The sequence below is a fragment of the Rhinolophus sinicus genome, chromosome 17 (assembly GCF_057876585.1).
Source record: "Rhinolophus sinicus isolate RSI-liver-muscle chromosome 17, RSI-T2T, whole genome shotgun sequence".
Taxonomy (NCBI): domain Eukaryota; kingdom Metazoa; phylum Chordata; class Mammalia; order Chiroptera; family Rhinolophidae; genus Rhinolophus; species Rhinolophus sinicus.
Window position 1 is genome coordinate 15,254,380 of NC_142517.1, and position 24,581 is coordinate 15,278,960.

General features: G+C 38.3%; 2 long non-coding RNA genes across 2 annotated transcripts in view; one reads left to right on the forward strand and one right to left on the reverse strand.

Annotated features, from left to right (window-relative positions):
• LOC141570173 (uncharacterized) overlaps window positions 1–24,581 on the reverse strand; it is a 403,207-nt gene that overhangs the window by 157,283 nt on the left and 221,343 nt on the right. The window lies entirely within an intron of this gene.
• On the forward strand, window positions 10,508–19,142 carry LOC141572073 (uncharacterized). The gene is made up of 2 exons (XR_012497135.2): window positions 10,508–10,759; window positions 17,405–19,142. It is a non-coding gene; the product is annotated as an uncharacterized LOC141572073 (long non-coding RNA).

A 24,581-nucleotide genomic window follows, 5' to 3' on the forward strand; every position in this document is an offset into this window, starting at 1 on the left:
TGCCCTTGCACGTCGTAGAGGAGGGAATGAAGAGACTGAGAGGAGGGCATGCTGGAGAGGCTATCTTATGCAATGCCAGAGACCCAAATAGAATTTGCTCCAGGAGAGGACCCAGGGGATACGCCATCAGGAATGACCTGGTGAGAGGGGCACCAGCATCACGAGGGATTTAGTTGTGGTTTCCTCTGCAGGCTGGGGATGATTCCATGGAAGGAGAGAGTCCCAGAGTGAGAATTATCAACATCCATGAGGATGATGGGGCACTGAAGAAATAGAGACCAGATGGCAGCTCTTGATGGCCACAAATTAGGAGGCCATAATTACTACAAGGAATAGCAGGGTAGAAGGGACAGACAGAGGGCCATGATCCATTGAAAGTTATAAAGCTATTTAACTAAATGTGGTGTTTCCAGGGGTGAAGGAGACGGGCACTCCACAAAATGTTATTTATCATCTATAAGTAAAGGAACAGGAATTGAAGAATAGGAAGCTAGATGTAGTTTCTGAAATGAATAAATAAATAAATAAATAACCTTTTGCTAAGTTCCCACAATTTATTGACTGGAGAGGTTGCTATTGTCTAAGAGGAAGGACCTTGTAACATGATAAGTATACACCATAAATATTCTCCCAAGGGAATTCCTCTATAGATGCCTAAAGGTATCCATAGCCATTTACCTGGGTGACAGTATGCTGGGGAAGGGGAAAATATCAATGCATTTAAAGAATTACGGGACACAAGTTCTGAGTTGGCATTGATACTCAGAGACTCGAAGCATTATCTTGGTCTCCATATTAGTTTCCTGTGGCTGCTATAACAAATTACTGGCACTTGCTGGCTTAAACAACACAAATCTCATACCTTACCCTTCTGGTCAGAAGAACAAAATCAGTGTCACGATGTGCCGGCAGAGCTGGTTCCGCCTGGAGGCTCTAGAGGAGAACCCCTTTCCTTGTCTTTTTCAGTTTCTTGTAGCTGCCTGCATTCCTTGGCTCATGTGCCCTTCCTTATATTACTCAATCTCTTGTTTCCATCATCACGTCTACCACTGACCCTAGTTTTCCTGCCTCCCTTTTATAAGGACTGTGACGGTTAATTTCATATGTCAACTTGACTGAGTCACAGGGATGCCCAAATATTAGATTGGTGCAAAAGTATTTGTAGTTTAAAAGGTTAAAAATAATTACAAAAAAACACAATTACTTTTGCACCAACCTAATAGCCGGTAAAACATTATTTCTTGTTGTGTCTGTGAAGGTGTTTCTGGAAGAGATTAGCATTTGAATCAGTAGACTCAAATGTCTACTAATCAGTAAAGAAGATCTGCCCTCACCAGTGGGATGGACATCATCCAGTTCAGTGAAGCCTGAACAGAATAAAAGTCTGAGTTAAATGAATTCTTCCTCTCTGCCTCTCTTCAAGCTGGGACATCAGTTTCTGCCTTTGAACTTAACACTTGGACTGGAATTTACACACTCAGCTCTCCTGGTTCTCAGGCCTTTGGATTTGAACTAGAACTGCCCCATCAGCTCCCCTGTGCCTAGACTTCTCAGACTCCGTAATCACATGAGACAATTCCATATAAATGTCCTGACTAATACAAAGACCCTTGTGACTACATTGGGCCTACCCAGATATTCCAGCCGAATTTTCTCATTTGAAGGTCGTCAACTTAATCACATCTGCAAAATCTCTTTTGCCATATAAGGCAACATTCACAGAGATTAGGACCTGAATATCTTTGTGGGCCATTATTCATCCTGAAACACACACACACACACACACACACACACACACACACACACGAATAAAAACATTAGCAAATAAGTTTACTTTGTCTCTGACTTTTGTGTGTTTAACCTAAGTATTACAATTATGACAGAACCAAATAGCTTTCAAGCTTCCACAATTAAAAAAATAAATTTTGTGGGATTTTAGTAGATCGCTTAGCTTCTTCTAATCACAGTGAGACATTTATCTAAACTCTCTGTAACAAGGGTCTCAAAAGACTTCATGAATATTATCTTAATTTTATTCTTGCAACTTCCAAATGAGATGGAGTAGTTGTCAGGTATGGTGTGATAACAAATACATTGCAAAGTACAAGCTTCTGAAATAAAAGGTGACTAATTAAAATGTTTTTAGTGTCCGTAATATACCAATAACTTTTGATGTGGTAGACAATAAATAGGTATCTGATATTTAATACTTGTGGTTTAATTGTAAATACATAGATTAAGAAAGCAATTGTTATTGTCTCCTAGTTAAAACAATAAATTTGTATAATATACAACATATACATTGTTTTCACATTTAGCATCTCACTAAGGCTCATGTGTCTATGTCTTATTTTTAAGTCCTACTCCAATCATAACAGATTATACCAGAAATGCATGTCACATGCAATTAATAGGATTTAAATTCAATATCAGTCATTACACATTTCAAAGCAAATTAACATCTCTTAGTTCACATAAAAATAAGCATCTTTTCACTGAAACTTGGGACATTACTGAACTTCTCAATTATTTGCTCTCTCTCTTTCAATATACTGTAAATTCCTGGAATCAAGTGACTTTATGCCGTTGCTTTGGTATTCCAGAACATTCCTGCCAATGCTTACAACATTAGGTGAACTCTGCTGATAACATTTATACCTTCAGAAACCAGGATAATCAAACATTTCTTTACTTGCTTCTCTTAGTGAGCAGCCCAAATCTACTACTTTCCCTTTCTCATTTTCACGATCTCTTCTAATAAACTCTTAAATGACAACTGAGATGTGGTATCTCTTGTATATTTATCCCTAATTTTTGTCTATCCATTTGAAATGCCACCATCAAAAAGAGTCTACCCCAAAACAACATCTTCCTCTACTCCCTAAAAAAAACCACAGCTTCCACCATAACTATTGAGTGCTTCTGTTTTGGCAGGTTGTGGCTGTATATTTGCATACATTTCCTGAGGCTCTACTGTTTGCTTTAGAGATTAGGGAATTCTTATTCTAAAAATGACCAACTTTTTCTTTTTTTTACATCCCAGGAGGGTCCCTCGCTTATGTGTTTTTGTTTACCAGCCATCATTGCCTGGGCTGCAGTTCAGGTCTCAGTCTTATTTCTGCCTCCTGCCCTCACGCCTTGGCTGACTGTGCCAAAGTTCCGTGGGTGGCCTGCTGTCATCACCCTCTGCACCTGTCCCAATTAGCAGGCTAGAGACGCTGCCAACACAGCCTCTGTGCTGGTGACTGGCTGCCTTGTGTGACCTCATTGCTGGAAAGGCAGTGGCTCAATGGTATGTAGTGTCTGGACACCATTTGTTGGTGAACTACACGGTAGGTGAAAGCTGTGGCGCTGGAACTTTCTCACAGCTGTTAGCAAGGGGGGAAAAAGACTCTTTAGAGGCTTGACAGTAGAGTCTGGCTCACCCATTGCTGCACCCTCAATGCTCATCACGGGGCTGGGCTCTTAGTAAGCATTCACAAATGTCTGTTGAATTAATAGCAGTTTGGAGCAATATTGATTTTCTGCTCTTACCACAAAATCTAGGATAGCATTGAGATAAAGAGCATGGATGCTGGAAGCAGACCACTGCGTTCAAACCCTGACTCTATCACTTTCCAGCTGTGAGCATTAGGCAAGTTGTACAGTGACCCAGTGCCTCAGTTTCCTCATCTGTTAAATGAGGACAATAATAATCCCATTTTGTAGAGTTGTGAGCATTAGAAGAGCTCATATTTTAGAAAGCTCTTTACAAATCACTGGGCATGTGGTGAAGGCTCCAAAATGCTATATGTTTAGCATCACCACTTTCTATCTGCAATCTCCCAACCAGACTGCCGCCTGCCATAATTTTGTCAATCGATGCTCTACATACAGGACATTATGTTAAACTCCAGGTTAGTAAATATTACAGGCAAATGAATTTAGTAAAAATCTTCTTTTTTGAGCCTATTGTGACTCGTTTGGTTGTCAGAAGCTATTTTTACTAACGATAGAAAACAAAGCAGGCAGCTGAAACAGATAATTTTGAAGGTAATAAGTATTACCTAAAATTTAATGTGCCCCAGAAATGTATCTCTGTAGTTCTTGTAGCAAAAGGAAACTCTTGGAAGTTGGATGAGACATGGGAGATGGCATGTCCTCAGAAAGAAGAAAGTGTCTGTGGGAAAGACTCTGACGAAAGAACTCTGGCAGGCTGAGGTGGCCCCACGTTCTGGAGGAAGCTGATGAGGCTGGCACTTTTCCTCCCCCATAGCAATCAGTAGTAACCTTCCATAAGGTTACTATTGTTGATGGGGCATGCCCTCCTTCCTGCTTCTCCAAGAGACAGGTCCAGAGGCAATGGGGTGGGGATGGAGGGTTCTGGGAGTACAGGCCGTGGACCATTCCTTTATAACTAAATTAGTTTTACCTTCAGGACTGTAATCACACACACACACACACACACACACATACACACACAGCACTCTCTTCATTTTATTTATTTCTGGACCTCATGCACTGGTATTAGTCATATAGTATTAATTTGCTATATAGAATGACTTAGAAAATGTCTCTGAACAGAGATAAAGCTTACAGGCTACTAAGCTGGTGTTCATTGGTCATATTTTACGAAGTGGTACCCAGTGTCATTTGCTGAGTCTCCTGCATACCCCAAAATATGCTTCTGCAACCACTATATCATGACATCTTCATGGATCTATACACATATTATGGATAATTTCACCATCAGCAGTCGTTCTAATACAGAAAGACAAAAGAAGGCAAATTTCGTATTAAATTACAAGTTAAAAAATAAACTTTCTTATATAACCACGAGGTGGCGCATTTAACCCATAATCAACTATACTACGTAAATCTGTTAGTAATATATTATTTTTATGCAGGCATTTTTACTGTTTGGGGAAGGAATCTAAAGCTGAGACGGAGGAGAATATCATGTCTTAGAAACATTAATTTTAAATAAAGTTCCATAAGCTGTACTAAAGTCTCATTTCCTAAAACATGAGTTGCATTAAAAAAAAAAAGTCTTAATGGCCAAACTAAGAAATCCTGGGCTACTTCACATACCAAGTGATAGATTTCTGTAAACCTACATTTTGAAATGGATAGATCTGTATAATGCAGCAGTCGTAAATAAAATAACAAACCTGGATTTTCTGTTGCACTTGACTCATAAGGAACCTAATTCACACGTCTCTTTACACCTAAGTTTTCACAATTATATGAATCCAAATAAATTTTCATTATTCTATTTGTTTGAAAACTGCTTTTTAATGGCCAGGTTATTACACTGAACACAAATGAGAAAAGCCCTTTCCAAACTAAAGGTCTTTAATGACGATGAATTTCACCTGAGTTGAAATCAGCATCACTGAGTTGATGCTGATTATGTGGAAACAAATGATAATGTAGTATGTTGAACGTGCTTAATAGCTGACCTATTCTCTTAAAAAGAAATGATGAATTTAAGTAAGAGATGTGGGCTCCTCCCATGAAACCTAGAACCAGGCTTTGATAGAATGGACCAAGACTAAGTCTCAAAAAGGGTCATGTCAACACACCAACGTACAGTCCGCATGTCCCCAGTAACACAGGCAGGATGTAAGCTGCAGAAGCCACATTTTGTGAGCCGGAAAAAATCACACTGGGTGCCTCCTGATGAAATTTAACCAAACTGAATATCAACAGCATCCTCAGAAGGGGACGTGAGAGAAGCACCCTGTCTCCCATCCCCCATACCTTCGGACTGAGACAGAAGTGTCTTTGGAGCAAGGGTTCTACCAACGTCGGGTGGAGAGAGGACAGAGGAAGTAACACCGTGATAGCTGGGAGAGGGTGCTGGGACATTATGAAGTGACCCAAAACACGGGTGTTGGGACTTTCTTTTCCACTATACCAACGTATCGTTGCCTTCATCTTCTGCTTCTGCAAGATTGTAAGTTATCTCTTAACTATTAGCCCTATCTAGGGATGAACACGCCTGACACCACAAACGGGCATCACTTCTGCTTGATGGGCGAAGTGCAGACTACTGATAGCAAGAGGCGCACACTAATGAAAGAGAGGTCTCTAATTCCTCCGCACAGGAACCGGGGGCGTTCACTGGAATAGAGACTGAGGTGTTGCAGGCTCTGCCATGGCGCCACCTAGTGCTGGCATGTTTTATTGCAGCTCCTTGATGGTAACTGGTTCTGATGCTGAGCCCCTGGGTGCTAGTCCCAGGGCTTCCACCCCTCTCACATCCCCCATACCTTCGGACTGAGACAGAAGAATGATCCAGATTCTGGGGCCGTCTAGAGGACTACAGGCACCTAACAGGGAAATGAGACAGGGGTTCTGGAGGAAGGGAGCAGATGCTTTGCTTAGTTCTTCAAACTTTGAATCCCCCACAGGAGCTTCGGTAAAACGGCCAACTTCATTACAATTTCCATCCCCCATCGCCTTTACCATAACAGCATTGGGGGAGGGGACACTTAGTTCCTTAATCCACTGTATTTTTGTGGCTTTTAAATCAGATGTTGACTCCACCATTTCCTTGGAGTTACCTGATGAACCACTCCAAGGGCCTAACCCTACACTGGCCAGACCTTAGGTTATGTTGATAGCTGTGGTCATTGGCTCCATGAGAGAAAGTCTTCTCTCAACCCAAAGAAAAACAAATGAGAAGCAAATACGTGAGAAGAAATTTTCCTTTTCCATATCTGACTTCCAGCCATCTGTATTAGTTTCCTAGGGATGCTATAAACAAAGTATCACAAAGCAGAGAGACTAAAACAACAAAATTTACTCTTTCACAGTTCTGGAGGCTAGAAGTTTGAAATCAAGGTGTCAACAGAGTTGTGTTCCCTCTGAGACTCTGGGTAGAACCCTCCCTTGCCTCTCCCTGACTTCTGGTGGGTGCCGTCTTGACTTGCAGCTATGTGGCTCCAATCTCTGCTTCTGCCATCACGTGGCGTTCTCTTCCTGTGTATCTGTCTTTGCATCGAGTTTCCCTCTTCTTGAAAGACACCAGTCATACTGGGTTAAGGCCCACCCTACGTAATATCTTTATATCTGCAAAGACCCTATTTCCAAAGAAGTTCCCATTCAGAAGTAGAAGGTTAGGACCCCAACATATCTCCTTCGTGCTCACCATTCAACCTATAAGACTATCCTAGTATTTTGGCTGAGCGGTATCCAGTGCAAAATCAGATGTATTTTTTAAACAATGCTTTGTAGTATTTATGTTGTTTTTCAAAGTATTTTCGTTCCAATTAACTAATTTTGTTCTCTCTAGAGTTCTCTGAGACACATAAGTCAATATAGTTATCCTGCACTTGCCAACCAAGGAGCCTATAGGACAGTTAGCAATTTTTCAAAGGCTCTATATCACATTAGGGACAAATTTGGTCTCTTTACTACATTCCCCTCCAAAAAACAAATAAAGAAAAACAAACAAAAAAATTTCAGAACAGCTTTATGAATCACGTAACTATGAATAACACTGCCAGACAATTATTTCAAAAGTCACATCAGGAATTGGGCTTATTAAAGTGATATCTTGAATAATTTTTCTAGAAGATGGAACAGATATGTAGTGCTCACTTGAATTCTACCTTAACATTTGACTTCAGTTTCAGACTATTTTTCCTTGATGCTTAAATGATGGGACTATTGAGGAGTTAGGATATTTTATATGATTCCTAGGTGAAGAAGGATTTTCCCATATAACATTTATAGGTAAGAGATTGTTTTTGAAATATATTCAGTAAGTGTAAGAAATCGAGATTTGCACCAAAATTTAAATGAAATGTATGGCACTATCATTACAACGAAGAAGTCAATTTTTGATCTACCATTTTAATTAGTCCTAAGTTGTTGCAAAGCATCAAGACAGTTTATTTTTAAAAAAGGCATTAAATTAATTAATTCCAAATTGGAAGCAACTCATATAGATGGCCCAATTATCTATGGAGATGAGACAGCCATAATTTCTTTTAATTTAGTTATCACTGGTTATATTTAACTCTAACTCTAAATTCCACAAAACGAAATCAGAAAAAAAGCTTAAATTGCCAATAATTAATTATAACTGCTGTAGTTAAAACAAATAATTAGTTTCTATCTCATTTGTGAACAGACAAAATCATTTGCTTGGGAGTCAATGACTCAGAAAATAAAAAAAACACAAGAGGTAAGTATGCTGCTTTATTTTTAGAAAAATATGCAAACAATCATTTAATTCCTTAAAGAAATTCATTCATGTTTTTCCCATTGGTTGTACTGTACTACAACAGCAAAATTCACTGGTGTAATTAACATTAATTTGTCCAAGGTTTAGCTAAGAGGCAGTATTATGCAGTGGGCAAGGCATGGCCTCTGAGTTAGACTCTCAGCTCAACAATCTGCCTACCAAGGGCAAGTCATTTTATCTTCCTAATCCTTGCCTTTCTTAGATATACACTGGGAGTAATAATGATAATAATAATAATAATAATAATAATAGCGGTAGAGCAAATACTATGAGTTTTCCAAAGATTTTCACTTTTTGTGGGCACACAAATAGACTTTCCTTCTTCCCAGCTTGCTTGAATCAAATTGGTGCTATTACTACTTCTGGTTAATGGCTTGTGAGCAGAACGGGTGGATGCCATTTCCAGGCCTGGTCCCTGAAATACCCCAGGAGCCCTTTCACGTGTTTCCCTTACTGGTTGTCTAGCTGCACACAAATGGCCCAGTGGGCGCTCCAGGTAGGGATAGTAGAGATATTAGCTTGAAGAAGCCTCGAACCATAGGATTCCAAATCAGTGCTTGAAAAAAGAGACTGTGAAATGAGCAAGAAATAAACCTCTCTTTGTTAAGTTACTATGATCTTGGAGTGCTTGATACAGCATTACATACCTCAAATAATGTACCAACTCATAAAGTTGTCAGGATTAAAAGAGATGGTGATTATAGCGTGACTAGCATGCAGTAAATGTCCAATAATTGATGAATATTTTTGCTATTTAAAGGTAAAAGAAATGTACAATTTCCGTTTGAATATTATAGCCTTTGACAATAATTAAAATATCTTGAGAAAAGCATAGAAATAGGATATATATATATGTGTGTGTGTATTTATGTGTGTATATATATATATACACACATAAACACGTACACACACATATATATATATATATATATATATATATATATATATATATATATACACGCAGGGTCTATTCTATACTGCATAAAATTATGTGACTTAATGTAGCGTAATATCACAACTTATCTCTTGACACAGTACCTGGTAGAACATCAGTATTCATTATTAAGGGCTGAATGAATGATAGTTTCAATGAATAAATTAATTCATGAATACAGTATAGTAAAGGATATTTTCCTATTTAATTGCACTGAACCGAATTACCATGTACCCTGTAGAGGTTAGGAATTTTCAGAGACTCAAGAATGTCCAAGATGCTTAACATTAAGGGGGAGGAGGAACATAAAGGAACACCATGGTAGCTTTAACTCAACGGGTTATGTGCTAGTTTTTACATTATATGGTGACTGTGTATTTGTGTGATTATTACCTATGTAAACTAACTTACAGGTGCTTCTGTATATTCTGTTTGCAGGCAAATATAACATAATAAACAGCTTAATAAAAGAAAAATAATATTCAATATAGGTGGTCGTGATTATACAGAAGGTTTTAAAGGGATTTCTCATTAGAGTTTATTAAATGAGCAATTGCTGAGACTAGGTATCAAGGTAAAAGACCTTGATATGAAAATGCTTTTGACATTCAAAAACCACAGAAATAACTTATGGCTCTAACTGAGGAACCGATAGGGGAATAATTGTGAATAGACAACATTTGTGGAGGGAAAGACATTTCAGGCAAGGAGGGAGATACAGAATACCTTGGCAAGGGTATCAGAACATTCTAACTCCAGGCTCACTGTTTACCATGGGTTTAGGGGCATAATCTCTCAGAGGCTCCATTCTCTTGTGCATAAAATTATGGGATTAGGCTAATTGGCTAATTTTGTGATGATTAGGGTTCATTATTTGTTTCATATCATCATAATAAACATTAATTTTCATTGCACTATGTGTGAAAGAAATTATCAGTTGGAAGAGCTTCGGCTGAGAGCATGCTAGATAAGTCACCTTTTAACTGTGTATTTTTTCTTGATACATAAATAGTTGCATTCCACAGAAGCCAAGTTATGTCAGATAACAAATTGAAAGACAAATTGAAACTAGAATATTTTATTCATACTTAATGGGGCAAACACAGTTTGTACATATTCCAAACAAACAAATGCAGAATAGGGTAAGTATTCTAGTGAGCCTTCATAACAATAGAAGCAGTGTGAAAAAAAATTGATCCAAAAAAAAAAAAAAAGATGATTTGAAGATGTATTTATGGCATACCTGTCACCCCAGTTCCTAGGCAACAAGACATGGTTCCAACAGACAGAGAGGTAGATAATTATAGACCATGGTATATTTGGTCTTCCATGCTTAAGGATGGATATCAGCAAGAACAAAGAAAAACTATACATGAATCCTAAAGATGTTGTTTCACGTGTCTAATTTTAAATGGAATTTATTGACTGAATCATGGCTCCTTTCATTTAAGGCACAATCTACTAATGGCTTTTTTACATCCCTCTTTGCTCTGCATCAGTGGCTTCCAGTCTGCAGTGCTCGCTTTCAGCCATAGTTGGCGACTATTTTTAGGAGAGACTGCTGAGAAGCAGAAGAATCATGGAAATGGGTAAGGAAAATATGCTTTCCTAGTGATTTATTGAAAGAGGTTTTTTTGTTTTGTTTTGTTTTTAATCCAGAATATCCATTTACGTTCAAAGAGAATTAGTTCCAGATTTTGTCTGGTTTTCTTTTGCTTTCTGTAGGTATCAGACTGTTGCTCATGGACCCAGGCAAAAACAAAGCACACAGCTCAGGCAGGGAGAACACAAACCAAATCCTGCCTCGGGGCTGGGAGAAAAACAATAGAGGCAAAAACTTGAGCTATTCTCAAGTGCTTTTAATTTCACATCCAAACTAATTATTTATCCGTTTTGTTGAAAAACAAACTTTAATAATCCCTCTATTAATGAATTTAACACACATTCATAAACAATTCTGGGTCATCTTGTCCTGATTAGATGCTATTCGGGGGCTTTGAGGAAATGGTGGTGGACAGACCCATCATGAGTCCAGATTCATGGAACTTCCAACATGTGGACGAGAGTAAAGAAAGACACTGAACCAGTGAACTCATAGGTGACTGAATAAATACAAAGTGTGATAACATCCAAGGAACGAAAAAAAAAACAGTTTCTCCAAAAGCCAGTAACAAGAGAATGTGTTTTGGTGTGTTTGATCAGAGAAGATCTGTGAGGAGGTGATTTAAACTGAAGCCCGTAGGATGAAATACCCTCAGCCAGGAGTCAGGCAGGGGAACTGCATTTTAAGCCGAGGGAGCAAATAGTATGTACCATGGCTCTGAAGTAAAAAACAAACAAACAAACAAACAAACAAACAAAAAATGCTGTGTCACTTCCAGTAGAAGAAAAAGGACCAGCAGGGCTGTGGAGCATTGTGTGAAGAGGTGTGTGTGTGGCAGGGGAGGGAGAGGACCGTGGGAAGTGGTACAAGCTGAGACTGAAAAGTTGCAGGTCAGGCCTACAATTCTTGTCCAGCATTACAAGTGCAGCGAAAGCCAATAGGGTGTACACAGGCCAATGATATGTCTACCTTACATATCAGTGTTGTAAAGAGAATGGATTAGGGAGTTAAGAATGACAGCAGTAATACACATTGGAAGGCTCCATGGCAATAACGCAGGGGAAAAGCACATTGTATCATTCAGGGTCTAAGCAGAAAAGCAGAATCCACTCAAAGTATCTTACAATGAGGAAAGGAAAAAGCAGAGCACACAGGTGAGGCAACCCAGAGACAAATCAAATCCTGTCTCAGGTGTGAGAAAAATGCCAACCAATATGGGCAAAATCATGGCTATTCTCGAGTGTGTTCAATTTAATACCAGGAACTGGTTATTCCTCTAAAGGAAATGATGAGAAGCTAAACAGGAGTTGGTGGCAAGATACTCCATGGATTAACAACATCAGGAAGCAACTGCCACCCCAAGGTTGGAGGGCTGGAGGGAGGAGGGAATATTAGCAGAATCCAAGGCTGCCACCTGGTGGACGTGGGGACCACAGAAGGAACTGAAGGCAGGGAAATGAAGCTCTTATAGGGGATGTGTTGTCCAAAGTCAGAGGCCTGACAGTATCTCCCACTGTCACCCCACTGTCATCCTATTGACAAAATCTAGCTGGACACCAGCTTACACAGCAACCTGGAGAATTCAGACTGCAGGAATCAGCCACCTTCAATGCACGGCAGAGACATGAGAGGACAAACAGACCAGGAACTGGCGTATATGCTTTGAAGACAGAACCCAGAATAACTGTCATAGATTAAGTGTAGGGAGAAACAGAAGTGTAGAATCAAGAGAGAGACATTCGTGTTTCTGGCTTAAACGACTAGGTAGATCATGATACCGTTGACTTAGAAATGACAAAGAGAAAGAGAAGCAAGTTATAAGAGCTAAGAGTCCAATTTTTGATAAGTTTAACCTGACACACTGTGAGACAGCTGAGTGGAGAAGGCAGATAGGAATGAAAATAGAAAGCTAGTTAGAGAAAAAGATGATAAGTGATAGACACAAATTCAGAACAACACTGACACCTTTGTAAGGGAGGAGTGGAATGGGATTTGGGAGGCATAAGAACGGCTTGTCTCTGTTGAATTATATTATTTTAAAAAGTTATGAAGCACATTTTTCAATATGTTAAGATGTGACAAAACGAGGTGGGAAGTACATAACTGTTCATTATATTATTGTCTGTGGGTTTTGTGTTTTTTTTGTTGCCTAACATACGTATGACCAGTCCCAAAGAAAGACTGAATGGGACAGAGAAATAGAGACAGTGGCTGTAGACAAGCCCTGGGCCATATTTGGCTATAAAGAAATGGAGAGAAATTGAAATTGCACTGGGAAGATAAGCATCAAGGGAAGGTTGGCTTGCTTTTAGTTGAGTTTTGGTTTTAATAGTGACGATACTACAGGGTAGTTCTCTGCTGAAGAAAATTATCCTGCAGAGAGGAAGAATTTAAGTGTGCATGATCAAGACATGAAAATGAAAGGGTGAAGTCCTTGAGGTTGTAAAAGAAGTTGGAACCCAGAACACATGTGAAAGAGTGGCCTTTTATAGGAGAGAAACTAAGTTATCTAACCTGAGTGAGACCCCAGTAATAATAACTTACATGTAGAAAGATGTGTTTGCAACGCAGGTCAGACCTATAAGATTCAAAATTAGTTCTTTTAAATCAAAATGGAAACATAAGAACTAATTTCATAAACTTAAACTAGATCTTATTTAAAATGATTTTCACTAGAACATGAAATTTGGGGAGTATAGTTTTCTGTACTGATCTCTTTCTTTCACAAAAACAAACTGAAGTAGGTAAACTTCATTATATCATTGGTTTCGCCACCCTGAACCCACGGACACGAGTACTTAGAATTTCATTGCTGTGAAATGTCAGTGTACACAGGATAATAGAAAATGAGACCAAAGGGGGAAAAAAGATCCTTAAAAATGTTCTGCTTTATTTTTTCTCCCAAAAGAGAAGTAAACACTACATCTCTCTCCAAGTTAAAACACAGTCCTGCCAATTCAAGTGGGGGGGGGCAGGATGGCAAAAGACCATCTGCCACGGTCCCCTGTCATTCCACTGGATGATCTTCAGAGGTGATTCAATAATTACAATACGATTGTTCCTTCAGTAGGAGTATATTCTCCCTAAGCAATCCTAGTTTTATTATCTTGCATGTGAATTCACTGTCCAACCTCCCTTCCTCTCTCAGAAATGTTGCCTAACAATCCATCATTTATTTCACAGCTCATTTGCACCACTGCAAGAAACAAGCATGTTGGAATTGAGCAGAAAAGGAAATTAAAATCCAATCCTTTTATATTTGAATCAGTTTTGCTATATGGTAGATATGTTGAGCAGAGGTCTCTGTGGACACAATTTGAAGATCTTCGTAAAATGATGTCATTCCTGTTCCCTGCATATCCAGTAAATAAGTTGGCCTTCTCCCCTCTTTCCCAGTATTGTTCAGGGAGTTTCAAAGCAATAGGTGTAGAGTAAATAGGGCCAGGAATGATACAACATTTCTAAAGTATCTATGTGTAGTAGGGAAAATAACGGTCCCCAAATATGAACCTGGTCATGATGCCCAGACCTGTGAATCTGTTCCCTTCCATGGAAAAGAAGACTTTGCAGATGTGATTAAGTTAAGGATCTTGAGATGGGAAAAGTATCCTGGATTATCTGGGTGGGCCTGATGCAATCACAAGGGTCCTTCCATCTAACAGTTAGGCAGGAAGGTCAATTTAGAGAAGTTGTAATGATCAAAGCAGAAGTCAGTACGACATGCTGGGCCAGAAGCCAAGGGAAAGGGGCAGCTTTCAGGAGCTAGAAAAGGCCGGGAAGCACATTCCTCCTAGAGCAGGGGTGTCCAAACTGCGGCCCATGATCTATTGTTAATTGGCCCGCAGCAAATTCCAAAAATATATTTAGTTTACTTAAATAAACCAGGTGAGGCAACACGTACTTCAACTCGAGTGAGTGGCCCGGCTGTTTGTGTATTTTACCACATATGGCCCTTGGTAAAAAACGTTGAAAAAAGTTTGGACACCCCTGCCCTAGAGCCTCCAGAGGGAACACAGCCCAGTGACCCATTTCAGACTTCTGGCCTCAAGAACTGTAAGAAAATAAATGTGAGTTGTTTAAACCACATAATCTGTGTAGTTTGTTACAGCAGCAATGGGAAACTAATAGCACATATAGAGAGATCTTAACATACTGCCTGCTACAGAGCATTATTTTCATTATTATCATTAGCTAATATTTTTCTTATTCTATTTTGGGCTTGCTTTATGTATTTGGTTAGCTTGCAATTGTTTAATTCTGGGTATCATGTAAAAATGAATTTCCTATTCTATAGGTGTCATTTTCAGGAATCTGAAAGAAAAAAAGTAAAAAAGAAAACCCCACCCTGTTTAGAAATGATTAGAAACAGATGGCAATGGCATACCTTTGATGATTGATTGTCCTTGTGCTTGGAAGTGACAGTTTTCACTGACCAACTACAGTGAAATGCTTAATCATGGTATCCATTCATACAGGAAGTTGGATTGCTAATTTTGTGATGTGTAGGGAAGCTTATGAAATACTGTCCCTCTTAGGGGCTAAATGGACAACACAAACATTACTTCCTCCTTCCTTTCCTTTTCATCATGACAAGGCCTGGATACTAGAATGAATTTTTTGTATTTGAAATACAAAGCATCCCAGGCTTTCTTCCATTTTTTTCCCTTCGGAAGAATGCTAATTAAACTTGTATTGTAAACATTGTAATGTTGCATTTTTAACGGCTACAGCCTATTCAGAACACAATACTGTCTTTTCCATGGAGTTTCTCTCATATTTTCAACTTGAAGTAAATCCATGGAGAGAAACTGAAACTAGTCCCTTAAAAGAGAATTTTGTTTTGAAAATGGCCAGGCCATCACTCAGATGTCGTTTTTGTAATCCTTGCTGTCCATTTCCTGGTTGAGTTAAACCAGGAGGGCGCCTTATGTTACATCCTATTGGTTCCCCTCCCAGGTCAGAATGTCCTGACTGGCCTCCAAGAAACTCTGCAAATATAAAGATGTGGGGCTCTGAAAAATTCTTCAGAACCTTCCTTATCAGGTATGAAGTTTGTAGAGCAACATCCAGAACAGTGAAGCCTAGTCTAACGAGGCTGGGTGGAGAATGCTCACTTTGTGCAACTAAATGTTGCATATTAGAAACTTTGAGACTATTTCCCAGAAAGAGCTCGCCATCCATCTGAATGCTGTATTCTCAGCTGCATTTACATATCTGGCTGCTCTTTGCTATCTATCTATCTATACATACATATTGCTTATGTTGAGAAAAGAAAGCCTGCTTTCTGTGAATATCGAACAAGGTACACATTAAAATATTTATAATGCCAAACTTGCAGGTTTCAATACATGCACTTTCTAGAATACCAAATATAATGAACCCTCCATTTAGAAATGAGTTTCGCTCATTTTTATCCATTCATATTTTACATTACCTGGGTGTGTGCATGCTCTATATAGCTACCCTTTCCTCAGGTAACCTTCAGCTGTCTTGGATGAATTTTAAAACTCCCATTACAAATTCTTACAGCCTTTTAGTGTTAAATAAGTCCTCACTGACATTTACAAGTCATACCATTTACAGGAGTGCACATGGTCTTCATGTTTATCCCCCCTTCACTGCAATAAAATGTGATGTTTAATGTTCTATTGATTATTACTGCAGTAATAAGTGACACGTTTAATGAGTGATTTTCTTTTCTAGGCTTCATCCTGGATGCATGTTATACAGTAAACTAAGTTCTGTGTTAAAAAAAAAAAAGTTTACTTGCATCCAATAACAAGCTTAAGACAAGCCACTTTCCTCAGTTTATGAAAAAGTATAACAACAGTGCAAATAATACTACAATATAGAAAAGCAAAACAGATTGTTTTTCCAACGACACCAATTTTATTGTGGCTAGGCTATTTCCTCCTTAATGTTGAAATCATTGAAAGTTTATCATTTAATTGGTGAATCTGTAAGTCGCAAGTTGACATACATTCTCTATTTATATGCAGTTTATAGGAGCTGTCAGGGTGGACATTTTATGTTTAGTTTTAAATAATTCTTTGCACCAGGGAATGAAGAAGAAGAGGAAATATTTTTACACTAATTTAGAAGTTTGGAAATTGGACATGTATCTTTTAAAGTCATGTTTTGCTAGGAGATTATTTATTATGATGGTAGAAAGGGGGAGAAAGGCCCTTAAACAAAAACCGTTCAGGCTTATTGAAGTCATGTTTAATTAAATTCAAAATTCCAAAGAAACAACGAAAGCTGTGTATCCACATGTACAACTAATGTGACTATGGTTGTCTAGTTGCTCAAAAAACAACAACAAAAAATTGAATCAATCTTTCTGAAATGCTTACTTATTTTTATTTTTACTGGATCCTCATAAAAATTCATGGATGGTCCTAAACTATAAAGCAGCTTAGACGTGGCCTTCCTCATATCAAGCAACTCCAATTATTCCCTAAATCATTACTATCCTGCACCACAGACCCTAAATATTATCATTCTTTTTTTTCCCTTCAAATATTCATTCCCAGAAAAAAATGTAAGCCCTACTTTGAAGGCTGGCACATTAAGCCTTCTCAGATGTTTACTCTTCAGCTAATGATTCATTATTTCCTTTCGAACTTGACAGCTTGCTGAGAGCAGCTTCCTGTGCAATAAGGCCTCCAGAGAGCATCGAGAAGCATCGAGAAGCATTGAGCACAAGAGCTCCCTTCACAGATGCCAAATATAAGAGGAATGCCAACGTGAGAGTTCTGCAAAGCCAGCGGATGTGGATATCCATATCCATAAGCCAACAACATATGAATAAGTAGTTGGGATAGTAAGAGAAAGATGAGTAAGATGATCAAAGAGAGTGTAGGGGGCAGAGGTCAACATGAACACACCCCATCAGCAGATTTAGTCCTGGTGCTGATGTCATAACAGAAGAGCTTCATGCCACAGGCTAAGAAATAAGGAAAGAGGGTAACGGCATGAGGTCACAGATATAGGGCAACAACTGTGACAGAAGGAAAGATTTAATGATGTGGTTAATTTGAATTGCTCATGTTTTATCTTCTCTACTTGCCCTAAATCATCCAAACAAACACAAGCCAAGTTTATATTGCCATCACTAGCATCTTGGCATCCTTGATTTGGAGGTCCTAAGGAACACACAGGAATATAGAAGTGTCCTTAAGATTCTTTTTGAGTGAATTATAATAATGCAAAATATGCTAGGTTCTGATTTTAGAATTCACTCAATTTTCCAATTTAAATGCAGACTTCCTGCATTGCTTATGAACTGAACAATGTGAGAAACAGTTGCTTACAATCACTGTTTTTTAAGGAAAACTGACAACCATTATAGGTTTTTTGTCATCCTATGGATCTCTGAGATGTTATGAATATATTCATATAATAAGTGTGCGTGTGAATCTAACTCCACAAGAGGATTGAATAAATAAGTTTTCAGAAACCAAACCACATAATGGAAAATTAGATCTGCTCTGTACTGCATGAGCATAGTAACAACGTATTTCATCATTTCTTCAATTTATTATAAGTAGGGTAATGCCTATAGAAAATGATTTTATGCATTTGTTCAACAAACATGCACTGAGTGCATAATAAGCACTAGGAATTGTGCTGGGTGTTGTATACAACGGCAATCCAGATGCACAATTCCTGACCTCAAAAAGACTAGTCTAGTGGGACGTAAACACAGTCAAGGGCTGAATACTAAGTAGACATGAAGCGTCGCTGGAAGAAAGCAACTACACCAGAAGCTTAAAGGATGATCAGGAATTAGCTAAGTGGCCAACTACAGCTAGTGACAAGACATTTGGAAAGCTCAAATGTCTTTGAGAGCAAGAGTAAGAAGAAAGATTCTGTCCAATGATAGTCTTGGCTAATAATGGTCCCTTAAAATTATCAATTTTAATTTCTACACAAAAATCTCGTATCATAAAAGAATAGAACACCTGAGTTGGTGTAAACCATTCCATTCCTTTTTATATTGAGATAGAATTGACATATGTTATTACATTAGTCTCAGGTGTACAACATAATGATTCAATGTATGTATTGTGAAATGATCACCACAACTGTGATGAGAACCTTTAAGGTCTACTCTCTTAGCACCTTCAAATATATGATACAATATTATTAACTGCAGTCACAATGCTGTACATTACACCCCCAGGACTTATTTTATTTTGTAACTGGAAGTTTATCTTTTGACCCTTTCACCAATTTCACCCACCCTCTACCTCCAACTTCTAGCAACCACCAATCTGTTCTCTGTATCTATAAAAAATGTTGAATTATAATTTGAAATTGTTTAAAATTGATGTGCTTTCTCTATAAACATTAATTTGTTCAAGAAATATTTATTGAGGACACATTTTTAATCACTGAGGGTGTAACACTCAGGAGGATAGAGATGACACCGAAATCTAGCGGACATTTATCGTGCATTTTGACTACCCAACAACTTTTTTATCTTTAAAGAATTCTCCAGTTTTTGAGACTTGGTAGGGCACAAAGACTTTCTCCTCCTAGAAGTGCTGAGAATGTTTAGTACTTTTCCAGCCTCCCTTGCAGCTAGCCACAGGCATATAAGGTGGGCTCTGCCAAAAGGAGCTACTAACACAAAAAGCAAGAAGAGGCGGTCACCTTTTCTCTCAGGCATTGATGGCAGTAGCAATGGCTCTCAGATTGGGCTCCTTGAAGAAGTCAAGACTGAATAGTTGGCTGCAGTGCTAAGAGTAGCATCTAGTGCCTAGTGACAGCTGGAGTGGTTCTCAGCAGAGTAGCAGAGTTTAAGGGAGTATTCCAGGGCCTTGAGCCTAACTTCCTAATTTATTTAGTGATTCTATGAGCTACGACAAACCTTCTTAATAAACATGTTCTTTTGCTTATTTCTGACCCAGTAACCTTCTGTTGCTACAATAAAGAATCATGATTGACAGGCCAACTTCAGAGTCAGCCAGCCATCCAGAGAAGCAACAATTAGAACAAGGAACTTATCAAGACTTAAGGGACTCAGGAGCCTTCAGCATGTTGATTACTCAGAAGCACTTCACTATAACAAGTAAGAAATGCATTTATTTTGGCTCTGAGGTTTCTCTATTAAATATTTATATTAGTCTCATTAGGTCGATATAACAAAGTCTAGGACAATATAGTTAGTGGCTAAAACAATAAATATTTATTTCTCACAGTTCTGGAAACTGGAAAGTCCAAGATCAAGGTGCTGGCAGATTTGATTCCTGGTGAGAGTCCACTTTCTGGCTTGTAGACAGCCACCTTCTCATTTATAGCACCATTACATGTGTATATATATATTTTAGCCCTGAATGAAGAACATAACGTACAAGGTATGACAAGTTCACGAACTCATCCTATAAAAACTGCCACACACCTCATTGCTGAATATCACTACAATCGCCTTCAAAGTACTCCCCTTGGGAAGCTATGCAACAATGCCAGTGCCTAGTCCACCCTGCAAAGTAATGTTGGAACGCTTTTTCTGGAATGGCCATCAGAGCTGTCATTGTAGTATCCTTGATGTCCTGAATGTCATCAAAATGTCTTCCTTTCAATTAAAGGAAAGATAATATTTCTTTTATCTTTGGGTAAAGAAAGAAGTCATTGGGGGGTCAGATCAGGTGAGTAGGAAGGGTGTTCCAATACAGTTATCTGTTTACTGGCTAAAAATTCCCTCACAGACAGTGCCGTGTGAGCTGGTGCATAGTCGTGATGCAAGAGCCATGAATTGTTGGTGAAAAGTTCAGATTGTCCAACTTTAACACACAGCATTTTCAGCACTTCCAAATAGTAAACTTGGTTAACTGTTTGCCCAGTTGGTACCAATTCATAATAATCCCTCTGCTATCAAAAAAGGTTAGCAACATTATTGCAACAAGTTTGCGAACTTAATTGTCAGACCTCATATATTCATCAATTTGTCTAATATGTTGCAGGCCCTTTCTCCATCAATCTTTAGGTTATACCCTGATGAAGAACCAAATAACTCCCAGGATCTGCATTTGGCTAATTCTTCTTCCTGAACCTACTATTTTTACTCAAATGAACCCTCCCCCCAGTAATGGCTATATATGCAGCAGCCCTGATGTTGCCCTCCATCCATAGGGATTGATGTCCATGATGTTTCTTGAAGTTGTATTCCATGTCCACACAACACCTCTTTTATGACGATGCACTTCTGTTGCCTCCTCCTAACTGGACTTTGCGGGGAGATGCTTGAGATCCTTATGTCCCATGTTTGTCCATCAGCCAGACTGGCCACAGCCAGAGCACTTGCTCTGGGAAAGTGCTCGCTAGCTGGTCTCATCCCACTATTGCTCATCACATGCTCTGCCTTAATATGAGAAATCAGCCATGTCCAGGTGAGTCCTAGTAACTACAGACAAACAATGTCAAGAGCTCTGAATTATGATTTGAGGTTCTTTCATCAACCAGTGTGTATGACGTTTACAGAATATTACTAATTTAAAAAGCCAATTCAAATGCAAGTTCAAGTTCAATATTGCCAGTACTTTATTAAAGTCCTGAAATAATTGGAAACCAGTATCCTACTACAATGGCGTTCTACCAAGAGTTACCTTGCTAGGTAATGAGTTACGTGAGTAGAGAAGGGGGTGAAGGGAAAGGAATGCCACTGCAATCAATTACTTACTCCATGCTTTTCTTTCACCACAACTTAACAAAATAGGAATAGTACCCCCATTTTAAAGGTAAGGAAATATGTGTTCAGAAAGATAAAAGAATCGTCCCAAGTTCTGAAAGCCTGAATATGGCGGAAACAGTTCACACCTCTGACAAGATGACACTGCTGCACTGAGCTTTTGATTTTTAGTTGCCAAACAATGCACCATTTCTCAAAGTGCTTATATATGTTCACAGCCTCTCCTCAGAGATCATAAGTGTTTCCAGGCAGCTGCCCTGAATGAAAGGCTTCCCAGAATGTGAACATTTTTCACAAATGCATTAAATAAGAGCTTTAAGGCATTATCCTCATATATATTTATGAGTAGAGATTATAAAAGCCAAAGTCATGGGTCATTTTCCATAAAAATATAGGAGAAAATACATTACACTGCAATATGAGCACCTGGTTTTCCATCTTAGACACATTCCTGCAAAGCTGAGCATAAAGTGAAAAAGTGCAGATTTTATATCAAGACATCTCTCACATATGGATTCAAAAAACCCTGACTAAAAGGAAAAAGCCATTTTTGTTTCTAAAATAAAGTCATTCACTTACAGGCTAGTTTACAAGTAAATCAAATTCTAAGTATCGATATCAAACTTTTGCACTTACGGTTTTATACCAAAACATAGTAACCTGAATTTTAGAGGACAATAGTAAGTAAATCACAAGGTATTAACCTTGTGGTCCTTTGCAGCTGAAGACTTTATTATTGACTCACTTTCAAAGAAAAATTTTTTTTTGGTAGTTTAATTTTCCTGCAGCATTTCCAGCCTCATTATCTCTCACCTGCAATACTGCAACTACCTGGCGGGTCTCCTTCTCAGAGGTATAGCATAAGTATCTTCATTTTCCTTCCTTCTAGTTTATTCTCCTCATTGCTACAAACTCATCCCACCCTTAAAGTCCCCCACAAGTTACTACCGATTTTCAGACATCCAAATTTCTCAGATTGCCCCCAAGTCCCCTTCCTGATATGGTGCCAGTTTAGCTGCACTAAACTTCTCTCCTTTTCCAAGCTTGGCATTTGTTGGCACACCTTCTTCCTTGGGTCACGTGTTTGCACTTCAGGGATACCTGTCCTTACTTGTCTGTCTGTCTAAGTCCAATTCGTGAATTAAAATCCAGCATTGGGTTTACTCCTCCAATGTAGTACATGTTCTTAATTAATTATAATTCATCTTACATATCATTTCATATCATGAGCTCTCTGGTTTCTTGAAGTCAGAGACCTTGTGTGATTGAGTCCTGCACTCTCAGCAGTTAGCATTAGTCTGAGATCTGGTAGGTATTAAATAAAGGGATGTTTAGTGGATGAATAAATGAATGAATGGATGGATGAAGGGGATAGAGTTGGTATTAATCCACAGGCCTCTGTGAAAAATGACATATCCTTATGAAACAGCCAACTGATTTACAGAGGTTGAGTGTAATATTTTGATACAGCACAATTCAAGCACAATACATTAGAAATAAAAGCATTCCTTTCCTATATCTTACTTTTAATTAAACATCATTTGTGGTCTTATTTTTGAAGGTACTGCCTACATTTTTATTGAGCAAATAATGAATCCATACCTTCTCATTTTATAATTCAAAACTTCCAGAGTTGAAAGGGAAGTAAGTGCTTATGAGGACAGTCAGAAAATTTGCTTCATAGTAAATTGTACTAACCATTTTATATGGATTATCTCATTTAAACCTCACCACATCATTTTACACTAGATACTAGTCTTATTCCCGCTCTACAGATGAAAAAAGTGAAACAGAGGAATAACAGACCCAGGAACTAAACACAGATAGTGCCATGCCAAGTGCCCAATTCCCAACTATTGTGCTACCGTTTTTTGATGGGACAATACCCTGAATGAATGAAACATTTCTATTTCTTTTCCTGGTTGCAGGGTCTGCCTCTGCAAATCCCTGCAGTTTCTGATTGCATGTGTCATCTATAAAATTTATGCAATACATGGTCCTCTACCACTAAAATCTCATTGGCAAGTTCCTATCACACAGACCATTAAGTCAAGCTTAATTATTCCTACATCAAATCCTTTATATTATTTCTCTTTTTATCTTTCCCAGTTTTTCTTGCTTTTATTTTCCCAACCCCAGTTTTGAAAATGAACTAAATTACATGACAAAGAAAGTATATTGTTTCTCTACTAAGCAAATACATTGGGACCTAGATTATTTTGTGTGTTATTGTGTGTGTGTGTGTGTGTGTGTGTGTGTAGAAAATTTTTATTTTTCAGAGCAATGTCAGGAGCTCATCTTAAAGTAATTTGTTCATAACAACAAAAGAATGCTTTACCACGGCTACGTGAGTGAAATACTTCACCGAAGAAAGGAGAGGTTGGAAGTCCATGAACGCTAAGATAGCCTTTGCCAAGGGAACCATGTTAGTTCTTCTCATCTGTAATTCAATCCCTCTCCTGGTTTAGCAACACTTGAGAAGCCTCCAAGACCCTTCCATTAAGGTTACTTTATGAGCATGGTCTAAAAGGTGGTGAGCCACACTGAACATCCACTGAATGATGGCATTTAATGACTTCTCTCAGCAATTTATACAAACAAACAGGACAAAATCTGGAATAAACAAGATGGTTCACTCCTAGGTGACTATATTTTCACAGGACTTTTCATTCCAATTTGCTTAGCAGAGGAAAAGATTCTAAATTAATATGCTTGCCTTAAAAAGAATAATTTACAAGTTCCTATTTCACAGGCTAGGGGTATGAGATGCTGGGAGAAACATAATGCAATTTCTGTTTAGAATGGCAATTGAGAGTTGATATAACTCTAAATATCATAGACACTGGTTGCATGAGAAAGAACGAACTTGCCTATATCAGATTCTGTAAGGCTTTCAATCTGCCCTTAAATTTATAAACACAGTTACAATAGGAATATATGTCAAACTACTTACGTAAATATTACGAAATATTATGAATCATTAAATTACAAGCCTTTAAGCTACAGAAATGAAAATGAAAGTTTTTAGCAAGAAATCAAGTAACTTTCAAAGGTCATAAATAAAAACAAAGGAATTTTAATCACAAAATGCTAAGGCTATACAAAGCTCCTTTTA